This window comes from Callithrix jacchus, chromosome 20 (genome assembly GCF_049354715.1).
Source record: "Callithrix jacchus isolate 240 chromosome 20, calJac240_pri, whole genome shotgun sequence".
NCBI classification, from domain to species: Eukaryota; Metazoa; Chordata; class Mammalia; order Primates; family Cebidae; genus Callithrix; species Callithrix jacchus.
Window position 1 is genome coordinate 995563 of NC_133521.1, and position 11139 is coordinate 1006701.

Consider the following 11139-nt stretch of genomic DNA (forward strand, 5'->3'; position numbering starts at 1 on the left):
CTCCTGGGTTCAAGCCATTCTTGTGACTCAGCCTCCTAAGTAGCTGGAATTACCAGGGTGCGCCACCACGCCTGGCTAATTTTTTTTTCTTTTTTTTGTATTTTTAAGTAGAATTTCACTATGTTGGCCAGGCTGGTCTCAAACATCTGAGCTCAAGTGATCTGCCTGCCTTGGCCTCCCTAAGTGCCAGGGTTGCAGACCTAATACATATATCCTCTCTCTCTCTCTCTGTCTCTCTCTCTCTCTCTCTGTCTGTCTCTCTGTCTCTCTGTCTCTCTCTCTCTCTCTCTCTCTCCCTCTCTCCCTCTATCTCTTCCTCTCCCTCTCTCTCTCTCTCTTCCTCTCTCTCTCTCTCTTTTCCTCTCTTTCTCTGTCTGCTAAAGGATTTGATAGTGAGTTGCAAACATTGTGATGCTTCATCCCTCACTACGTCACCATGGATCTTCTAAAAATGACCCCCAACCCTTGTGACCATTAGTATTGCTGAGAAAATGAACATGAATCAGCAAATGTCTGGCAGATGTGAGCTCGTGGTATTTATTGAGCTCCTGCTGTGGGCCAGGCCTGGCACTTGGCTCAGCCCCACTTTCTCTCACTTGACCCTCAGAACCACAGGCAGTAGCCATGCATTCTCTGTACTTTACACAGGAGGAGATGGACTCAGAGAGGCAAAGTGACTCACCCAAGGTCACACAGCTCTGTAGTGTGACGGCCAAGGTGGAGCTTGACTAGAACCTAGGCCTGTGTGGCTATGCCCACTGTGTTCATGGTAGCCCAGCCCCTTGACCAGCAGGCCCCTTGGAATGCACCTTTCCTAGGCTTGGCCAGAATACTGTGTCACTTGAGAATAAAGTCAACATGGCACTCTCCATGTTCTTAAACCCAGGCCCAGAGAAGTCAAAGGACCTGCTGCAGGTCACGTGGCAATTGAATGGGGCCAGCCTTTAGTCTCCTGCCCCTGCTCCCCACAGTTCATCAGTCAGCACCCTCTGCCCCCACCACTAGGCACAACCCAGGGGAGGTGGCTTCCTTGGGGATTCATTTAGATGTGGGAATCATTCCAGATGGACAGGCAGCAGCTGAGAAGAAGGGCTGGTGCCGTCAACAGAGTCAGTCTAGAAGCCTGGCTGTGCCACTTTTTAGCTTGGTGACCTTGGGCAAATGACAACCTCTCTGATGCTCAGTTTCTCCTAAACCCACCTGCCAAGCTTCTTCTGAGGCTCTAATGGGGTGGGCCTGGGGCTGCAACAGTGCTGGGCACCTCGCAGGCATGCTTTAAACGTTTGCTTTTCTCTTCCCGCCCTTTGTTTACAGTCTTGCCCTCACTAGGCATTCAATACATGTAGAATGCAGGGATTCAGTCAGCGACCCTTTATGAGAGACCCACCCTGTGCCATGCGCTAGGCCTTGGAGAGTCAATGAGGAGCAAAACACATGGCCCTACCCCGGTAGAGCTTAAGGACTGTGGGAGACATGGCTCAGTCTGCCAGGACAGTGCTGCAGGGTGAGCCTCAGCAGGGCTTCTGTTGGTGGGTGGACCACTGCAGGACAGGGACTGCTTCCCTGAGGAGGGGACCACTGAGCCAAGAGCAGAAAGAAGGACAGGCATTAACTGGACAATGGGGAGCAGGGAACAGGAGAGCAAATGAGTATAATCGTGCTACTTCTCTCAGCCTCAGTTCCCCCATCTGTAAAATGGGATGCTGATGCTATCTCGCCGGCTGGCTTTGAGAACTTGGTGACGTCGCAGATGTGAATATGTTCTGTTCTCCTGCCAGCTCCCCACAAAAGAGGCTCTGCAAGTATCTGAGGCCCCTGTTCCTCCCTCTGGCCCCTCTGGAAGGCTCACCTCCTACTTTCCTCTCCCCAGTGTTGGACAAGTGGTGAATATCAAGGCCCAGCCATCCTATCTGACTGAGTGAAGAGGCTGTGGCAGGAGGCCTCAGTTCCTCCCCACCGGGCCTCCCCACAGGGCTGCCGGGCTTCCTGCAGACCTGCAATCCAATCGAACCAGCAGGAGAGGGCACCTCAGACTCGGCCACAGCCTGTGTACAACCTGGTATCCTAAGTGACTCGCCTCACCTCTCTCCTCTGTGGCTTTCAGTGGTCTCACAGGTCCACCCTGGAGTGTGCTGGAGAGAGTGCCATGCTCAGTTGGAGGCTGTTCCTGCGTGCTTCTAGTCAGAAGTGCCCTTGCACGTGCTTTTGTTGCCCAGGCTGGAGTGCAGTGGCATGATCTTGGCTCACTGAAACCTGTCTCCCAGGTTGACATGATTCTTCTGCCTCAGGCTCCCGAGTTGCTGGGATTACAGGCCTGCACCACCATGCACAGCTAATTTTGTATTTTTAGCAGAGACAGGGTTTCTCCATGTTGGTCAAGATGGTCTCAAACTCCTGATCTCAGGTGATCTGCCCACCTCAGCCTTCTGAAGTGCTGGGATTACAGGTGTGAGCCACCACGCCCGGCTGAGTTTGGGTCTCATGTTTAGAGCAATGGGCAGGTTTTCTGGCACTTTTTAACAAGAAGTGACACGATCAGGTACATATTTAGGACACTCACTCTGGTGGCTCTACAGAGAACAGGGAAGCAGTGCTAGTGGTGAGAAGAATGGTCAGGAGCCCAGGAGAGAGCAGGAGGAAAGGCCCATCTGGCATCAATGTCTGTGATGTTGCGTGGGACAAAAGGGTCCCCACTCCCCTCCACTACCGTCTCCAAGTGTGAGTGCCCCAAGCATGATTTTCTAGAGACTGGCTCCTGTTAGAAGGGTCTAAGCTCCCTACTAGACTGAATTCTCAAAGGCAGGAATCACAAGATATCTGCCTGATAAGAGTTAAGTGTGTGAAGCCAAAAGATAACTCAGTGCTGGCGATGATGCGGTGAGATGGGAAGCTTGTGCACTTCAGGGGGAGACAGGAATCAGAACAACTTTTCCAGAAAGTAAGTTGATGATAAGGGCTTTAAAAATGACCCTGCGTGTTGGACACTAAGGTACACACCTGTAATCTCAACACTTTGGGAGGCCGAAGTGGGAGGATGTCTTGAGCCCAGGAGTTCACCAGACCGGGAGAATATAGCAAGACTAATTAGCAAAAAATCACAAACTCCCGAAGCACCTCAGGAATGGGGCTGGTCAGTTACATGGTAGTGAACACCCTCAACCAGGGCTTTGGAGCCTTTTGTTTCTTTGCCTTGTTTGCTCTAATGAGATGTGTAAAAAAGACTGGAAATGTGTCATAATGTTGAAAGGAAAACATAAACAATTTTAAATGCAGTAGAGTCTCAACTGTGTAAAAACTATGCATAGGGCTGGGCACAGTGGCTCATGCCTGTAATCCCAGCACTTTGGTAGGCTGAGGTGGGTGGATCACTTGAGGTCAGGAGTTCCAAGACCAGCCTGGCCAATGGGGTAAAATTCTGTCTCTACTAAAAATACAGAAATTAGCCAGGTGTGGTGGCACATGCCTGTTATCCCAGCCACTTGGGAGGCTGAGGCTGAGGCAGGAGCATTGCCTGAACCCAGGAAGTGGAGGTTGTATTGAGCCAAGATTGCAGCACTGCACTGCTGCATGGGTGACAGAGCAAGACTTTATCTCCCAAAACAAAAGAAATGGAAGAAAAATCTATCAAAATGTGAACCATGATGAAAATGTGGGTGAATATTTTCTTCTTCTTCCACTTTTCTGTATTTCTCAAATGTTCTGTCATTTGTAATGCTTTTATGATGAGAGAAAAGTTTTCTTTTTTTAAGAAGAGAACTGAGTTTTTGCCTCTTCTGCAGGCAACATCACAGTCCTGGAGGCTGACGTCAATGTAAAAGGGCTTGGCCCAGCCAACGAGACAGAATTTCCCATCATGGCACAACCCCCAGCTATTTACAGTGACAACACACTGGAGCAGTGGCTGGATGCAGTGCTGGGCTCTTCCCAGAAGGGTAAGGGCCCCTCTGAAACCCTCCCCACCCCCAGCCCTCTGGCCCTGGGGCAGCATGTGCAGAGATCCCTTGCTGGGAAGCAAGTCCAGTCCTGACACGAGGTGTCATTGCCTTGGCTTTCTCATCACAGTTCTATAGATGCCCAGGCTCAGTCAGGACTCAGTGAGGTGGGGGGTGCATCAGTGCACGTCCTGGTGTTGTCTCCTGGACACACGAGGGGACAGCAGGCAGTACAGCATGTGAACTGCAAGGTGCCACGCATGCCCAGAGTGCTTCCTCCTGTATTCACAGAACTGAGTAGCAAGTTCAAAGCCAAGCCCCACCCTTCCCCTCTACACCTCTTTGCCAGTCACAGTCAGAATCCAGGCATCACTGTAATGCCTCTTACTCTCCTTCCCTTATCCTCATGTCCACTCAGTTGCTGCCTCCGCCAATCCTAACCCCTAACCCTGCCTCCATCTAGTTGCAGCCACATTGTAACTCTCACTGACTTCCTGCCCCAAATTCAGCCCCTACAGGCTTCCCTTGACCACCATGACCACACACACCTGAGGGATTTTTTCAAAATACCAGTTTTGTCATGCTACTCCTCTGCTTTAATCCTCCATGGCTCCCCATGGTCCTCAGGAAAAAAGTGTGATCTTGGCCTGGCTTTCAACATCCCTCTGTATCTTCCCAGCCTCATCTTACCACCCTGAAAAGTACCAGGTCCCTTCTCTGCAGAGATTCCCTCCTCTACTTAAATGCACTTTCCAAAGGCTGAATGACCTCCCTACAGGCTCTGGTGGTTTAGGGCCCTCTGAACCTCCCCAAAAACCCCAGCCACTTTTCAATGGAGACCAGATTTCCAGCTAGAGCAGCTGCAGGCCCAAATCCTTACCTGGCCTCTAGGAGATGGGAACTCGTCTAGAGGCAGGCTGTCCTTCTTTGAGTTAGCTCTGCCTCTCCAAAAGGCTTTTCTCACACCCTGCAGGGATGTGGTCCTTGTCCTTCCACCCTCCCCTGACCGCACCATACACACACACTCTCTCTCTCTCTCTCTCTCTCTCTCTCTCTCTCTCTCTCTCTCTCTCTCTCTCTCTCTCTCTCTCTGCTTTCTGCCCAGGGAGTAAAACCTTCCTGGTTCCTTCATCAGTTCCCTAAGCCCTTGTCCCTTTCCCCACAGGCATCAAACTGGAATTCAAGAACATCAAGGCCGTGGGCCCCTCCCTGGACCTCTGGTGGTGGCTGACAGAGGAAGACAAAGTGCAGCAGCCCGTGTGGATCAACACTGACATCTTAAGGGGCCCCAGTGTGCCCATCTCACTTGAGGTCAGTGCCACACAGTGAGTGTTCGCCTCTCTGTCCCAGCTGTGTCCGGCCCTTTTCTGTCAACACCTAGCACATGAGGATGTTAGAGGACCTCTGCGTTTGTCTCCAGTCAGCTATATCGTCCCACCTCTGAGCCTTTGCACAAGCTGTTCCCTCTGCCTCCAATGCAGAGGATTTCCCCCTTTTCTGACAAATCACTGGCCAGTTGTTATCTCCTCCAGAAACTTCCTTGACATCCCAGGCTGCCGCAGGACTTCTCTGGGCCCCTCAACCCCCACGCTTCCTTCCGACACAGCCTAACTTCATGGAGCTGTCACTGTGGGTTCACAGGTCTGTCACCCTACTGCATTAAACTCCTAGAGGGCAAACCGGCCCAAGTCCTCCCTATATTCCCCAGTGACTATCACAGGATTTGGCCTGCTAGAAAAGTCTAAAACCTTGACTCCTTCCCCAGCCCATGAGTTCCAGAAGCACTGCTTGCAGCCCTCACATGCAGTTGTCGCACATGCTGTACGGTTTACAAGGAGACCACATGAGAGGAGGGCCTGTCTCTGCCGGGTTAGAGCTTTCTCCCCATTTTGCAGAAGAGAAAGCTGACAAGAGAAGGAGCTCAGTTTGTTCCATGTTTATTACATGTCCCAGACACGGTTTTCAGCACTTTACTTAAAGAACATTTAGCTCTGGCCAGGCGCGGTGGCTCAAGCCTGTAATCCCAGCACTTTGGGAGGCCGAGGCGGGTGGATCACGAGGTCAAGAGATCGAGACCATCCTGGTCAACATGGTGAAACCCCGTCTCTACTAAAAATACAAAAAATTAGCTGGGCGCTGTGGCGCGCGCCTGTAATCCCAGCTACTCGGGAGGCTGAGGCAGGAGAATTGCCTGAACCCCGGAGGTGGAGGTAGCAGTGAGCCGAGATTGCGCCATTGCACTCCAGCCTGGGTAACGAGAGCGAAACTCCGTCTCAAAGAAAAAAAACAACAAAAGAACATTTAGCTCTTACGAAAATGAGCTAAGTACTATTGTTTTCATTTCATTAATGAGGGGACTATATTATAGAAGTTAAAAGACCTGCCTAAGTCTAGTAAGTGGCACAGCAAAGATTCAAATCCAGGCCTTCTGATTCTAAGCTGCCGGCTCTTTCCCATCCATCTCTCTCTCCACCCATCCAACCAGCCACAACCATCCATGTAGCCCTTACTATTGTGCTTCTCAAGTGGAGGTGCTTTCCGAAAGCAGCACTTTGGGAAATGTAATCAATGGCCCAAGATAAATATGACCTGTCTTCTTGGAGTGCTAATTTTACTTAGTATGGTTTTTTTGGTGGGCACTGGGTGACAACATAATTTGCCTATTAAAATTTGCATCTTTTAAAGAAGAAAAGTACAAAGAAAAAATTAAAATATTTTCATCAAGGCCAAGTTGAAATAAAATTTTAGGCTGGGCATGGTGGCTCACACCTAGAATCCCAGTACTTTCAGAGGCCGAGATGAGTGGATCCCTTGAGCTCAGGAGTTTGAGACCACCTGAGCAACATGGCAAGACCCCGTATAGAAAGAAAAAGAGGAAGGAGAAAGATACAAGCGGAAAGGAGGGAGGGGAGAAGAGAAGAAGGGGAGAGGAGAAAGGAAGTGTTTTTTTTTGAGACAGAGTCTCATTCTGTCTCCCAGGCTGGAGTGCAGTGGTGCAATCTCAGCTCACTGCAACCTGCACCTCCCAGGTTCAAGCACTTCTCCTGCCTCAACCTCTTGAGTAGCTGGGACTACAGGAGCAAGCTGCCACACTCAGGTAATTTTTTGTATTTCAGTAGAGATGGGTTTTCACAGTGTTGCCTGGGCTGGGAAGGAGAGAAATATTTTACAGAAAACCCGAGAAACTTCAAAGATTCACAGCTGCAGAGCGCAGACTCCGACATGCAGGGACTGAGTCAGTTCTGTGTCTAGAAAGGGATGTTTAAGAAGCCTGCCCTGCTAGAGGGGAGGACGTCTATGAGGCCGAGTGACCCATCCAAGGTCAGAATCAGGATCTGAACCCAGACTTCCCTGACGCCAAAGTCCATGCCCAATTCATGGGACCCGAAACAAACCATTGTATCATTTGGGACTCTGCTTCTGACCTTATCACAGATCCGATAGGCCCTGCCACTCCCTAGCATGGTGACAAGAACCCACAGGAGAGGAAGGGGCCATTACAGCTCCATGAGACCAACATCTCCACTTTTTTTCAGGTTCCTGGCCTTGGTCCAGGAGAAGTATCCCAAGGTCATCCTGTCTCCAGGCTGGCCATGGGAATATGGCCATGTTCCCAAACAGGATGTACAAATCAGCCATGGAGAAGATGCATGAGCTGGTTGGAGTGGTGCCCCAGAGGGTCACCTTCCCTGTGCGGTCTTCCATGGCTTGGGCCACTTGGCCCCACTGCAGCTGGCTGCTGAGCCAATCTAAGAGGTGAAAACCACCAAACCCACCCCACCCTCCTGGAGGCGCTGATGCCCTCAGCAAGATCCTAGATGCTCATGGATGGACGGGTCTTTTTTTTGAGATGGTGTCTTGCTCTGTCACCCAGGCTGGAGTGCGGTGTCACCATCTCAGCTCACTTCGACCTTTCCCTCCTGGGTTCAAGTGACTCTCCTGCCTCAGTCTCCCAAGTAGCTGGGACTACAGGTGTGTGCCACCACTCCTGGCTAATTTTTTGTATTTTTAGTAGAGTTTGGGTTTAACCATGTTACCTGGGATGGTCTCGCTCTCTTGACCTCATAATCTGCCCACCTCAGCCTCCCAAAATGCTGGGATTACAGACATGAACTACCACACCCAGCCATGGATGGAAGGGTCTTAAAGGTCATTGGTCCAACTCCTGCCGGTGTTCATGCCCTCTACAGAGTCCCTGCTTTCTTCTTGCATACCTGTGATGATGGGCTACTCACTACCTCCTGAGGTAGCCCTTTCATTAGTGGGTAATTCTCTGCCCCCCCCAGAAAACATTTATACGGAGACACAATTTGTCTCGCCACAGCTTCCTCCAGTAGAAGCCAGGTATAGCCCCGGAGCTGCACATATTGTGCCTTCAACCCCTGCCCTAGGATAGCCATATAGGAATTTAGAGACTCCCCGGCCCCTACTATTACCCCTACTTCCCTTAGCTGCTCCCCCCAGGACTCTCAAAGCTGCTCCTCCCTCTCTTCATGCTTGACTCACCCTTCCACATCCTCCCTCATTTGTCCTGCCCCTTTCCTAGGACAGGACTCAGAAATAGACACTGCAAGTGAGAAGGCAGGACAGGCTCCCCCACCCTCCTGGGCCTCTGCTTTCAGCCATCTTTCCTGAATTTCCTCTGGCTCCTGCCCTTGGGAAGGTGTAGGACTCAGGGAGAAGTGGCAGGTGGGCAACTGGAGGACAGATGCTCTACCTTGGGCCCAGCTGACATCCAGTTCTGAGCACAGCAGTGGGGCTGAGGGTCTTGCTGGGCCCCGACCGGCATTGAGCCAGCTCTGGTGGCCCCAGCTATAGCCTGACGCTGTGACAGGCTGCCACAGACCCCATGTTGGTGGAGGACCCGCTCTACATCCAGGACAACACTGCTGTCCACCAAGTCTACTATGACATCTTTGAGCCTTTCCTGTCACAGTTGAAGCAGCTTGCCTGTAAGGAGAGGAACTAGGGGGGGTCGTGTGGACTGGATTCTGCACAGGATAGCACTTGGCAGGCACTGGAGCAGAGCTGGGAGGAAGGGATATCAGAAGGGGGAAAGCCACGGTGGGGAAGGAGGAGGGTGCATTTTCGGTACCAGGCCCTGGTATGGTAGGTTAAGCTTCACATATCCATTTTATTTTTATTTTTTTAAGATGGAGTCTGGCTTTGTCACCCCGGCTGGAGTGCAGTGGCATGATCTCAGCTCATTGCAACCTCTGTCTCGGGTTCAAGCGATTCTCCTGCACCACCACACCCGCTAATTTTTGTATTTTTGGTAGAGACAGGGTTCCACCATGTTGGCCAAGCTGGTCTCAAACTCCTGCCCTCAGGTGATCCACCTGCCTCAGCCTCCCGAAGTGCTGGGATTACAGGCCTTAGCCACTGTGCCTGGTCGACATATCCATATTAGAGAGAAACAGAGGCTCAGAACAGTTCAGGAATTTATACAGTCACTCAACTTGTATGTGGTCCAGCAGGTAGGAACCCAGCAAATTCCAAACCCCATATTATTTTGGTGCACAAGCTCCACTGTGGGTTACTCTGATGTTTCAGAGACCTCCACTGTATTTGCTGAGCAGTGATCAGATGCTGTCACCCAACCCCTCATTCCCTTGTCCCGGAATCCAGGAGAGCCGCAGTTCAGCTATCTCAAAGGGGCCGCATCAGACTCAGCATTCCTGCCACCTAAGCAAGCGGGGAAGGATACCAGCTCTGGGGCCAGGCAGATCTGCTCTCAGCAGGTCCCACTCCCAGCAATTCTACGCACTGCTTATAGGAGCTTGGCCAAATCACTTCCTGTGTCCACAAAGCAAGGAAGTTAGAGCTGCTCGGCAGGGTGCCAGGAGGCTTGGAGAGGATGCCTGGAGAGCTGCGGCCTACAGGTATTCCATGAAGGCAGCCATTTCACCTTGGTGCTTCGGGGCTCACAGTGAATGCTGCAGGGAAACGAATTGACTGTACAAGGAGTGGCCTGATCCCTCGTCTCCAGCTGCCCGAGGCTGATGGGCTGAATGTCGAGTGGCTGGTTCCCCACGTCCAGGGAAGTGATAAAACAGCAACGATGACCCTCCCAGGTAAGGTCTGCCTTCAGCCCTGGTGCTCCTAGGTCATCTGCAGGAGTGTTCTCTGCTTGGGGCAGGTACCTCCGGTCTCTGTTGCCATGGCAACATGGGTCTATTTACACCATGTGCTAGATGCAAGGTGGGGCAGGGGTGCAGGAGAGGGAGAGGGAGTACAATGGTGTCAAGAGCACAGGGCTTCTGGCCTTTAGCCCCCAGCCACAGTGCTGTGGGTAAGGCTGGCACCAGCCTCCAGGCTGAGTCACAGGTAAAGGCCAAGAGCTGAAGCAAGAGTTTCTCATGCACCAGGCACATTTATAAAGCAAACCTGGAGCCCAAAACTGGGTTGACAGATTCCAGAGAGGCAAGGCCCTTGGATGCCCCCAGAACTCCCACTGCCCCTTTAGCAAGGGTCTCTAACACCCTATAATAACCCAAATCCTAAACACTGTTGCCTCTGCTGCCTCTTCCAGGCACAGAAGGCATGATCCTGCTGAACAACAGCCTCGAGGGAACTGTGGCTGAGAAACCCGTGCCCATCGTTCATGCTCCAAGTGGCAGCATTCTGATGCTGGAGTCCCGTCTGCAGCAGCTGGCCACACATCCCGGACACTGGGGTGTCCATTTGCAAATAGCAGAGCCTGCAGCCCTCCCTGGCCTTGCGGGCATGCCTCTCCAGCCTTGGCCTCTTGCATTGGCCTGTGTGGGTGGGGGCCAAAATCTCCCATGGGAGTTATTTAGTCCCTGGCCATGTGGCTGGCAGGGAGCTACTTACAGCTGTTGCTGAGGTCTTCCCCCACGTGACTGCGGCACCAGGCTGGCCTGAGGAGGTGCCGGGCAGTGGCTACAGGGAACAGCTGCTCACAGATATGCTAGAGCTGTGCCAGGAGCTCTGGCAACCTGTGTCCTTCCAGATGCCGGCCATGCCATGGGGCCATAGCACAGCTGGAGCCATAGCCAGGCTGCTGGCCTCCTCCCCCCAGACAACCATCACAGTGGAGCACAGCCTAGCTGGGGGCTGCTATGCCTCTGTGAAGACAGTGCTGCTGGCAGCCAGGACTGTGGACAGGAACCAAGTCTACTACAGGCTGCCCCAGGGGTACTGAAAGGACTTGCTGGATGATGTTGGCAGAAACTGAGCACCCGGG

The 11139-nt window shown here is 52.1% G+C and overlaps 1 pseudogene; it reads left to right on the top strand.

The window, feature by feature from the left end:
* Positions 1-1473: 1473 nt before the first annotated feature.
* Positions 1474-11130, top strand: LOC144580612 (protein FAM151A-like; annotated as a pseudogene).
* Positions 11131-11139: the final 9 nt, after the last annotated feature.